Source organism: Brassica oleracea, unplaced genomic scaffold (genome assembly GCF_000695525.1).
Source record: "Brassica oleracea var. oleracea cultivar TO1000 unplaced genomic scaffold, BOL UnpScaffold11432, whole genome shotgun sequence".
In the NCBI taxonomy this organism is placed as follows: Eukaryota; Viridiplantae; Streptophyta; class Magnoliopsida; order Brassicales; family Brassicaceae; genus Brassica; species Brassica oleracea.
Window position 1 is genome coordinate 1 of NW_013627953.1, and position 519 is coordinate 519.

Below are 519 nucleotides of genomic sequence, written 5' to 3' on the forward strand. Positions count from 1 at the left end.
GAGTTAAGATGTCCACAGTTTTCTCTGAATGCACCGGACCTGGTGGAGGCAAATATTGCTGGAGTTTCATCTGGAATCAATGAATCTCTCGCTTCAGTCAGTAGTCTTTTCTTGGATTTATCACCCTCGGAGGTAACATTGTTTATATTTCCACTTGATTTTTTTGTTTTGTTATCTCAATGTTTTGTATGTATTGTTAATAATTTGATCTCATGTATAGACTCCTAGTGGATGTATCTTCTATCAGTTAGTATATCTACAGATCTATACACATGAACCAGACTGGTATGATCTACTTACTTGGATGCTCGAACGTTCTCCTAAACTACAAGTTCTGAAACTCGTTGACGTAAGACATTTTATTGATTTTTATTCAGGTAGCTATTTTAATGGTCTAGTTTAGGTATACATTAAATTCTCCTCTCTGTTTCGTTTGTCTCAGGAATATACTAAACATCGTGTGTCCGGGTGGGAATGGAATAAACCAAAGGACATCCCTGAATGTTTGTTGTTACATCT

The 519-nt window shown here is 36.2% G+C and overlaps 1 long non-coding RNA gene across 1 annotated transcript; it reads left to right on the forward strand.

Annotated features, from left to right (window-relative positions):
* Nucleotides 1-19: 19 nt before the first annotated feature.
* On the forward strand, nt 20-519 carry LOC106322243. Its single transcript, XR_001266301.1, has 3 exons — nt 20-132; nt 221-349; nt 443-519. It is a non-coding gene; the product is annotated as an uncharacterized LOC106322243 (long non-coding RNA).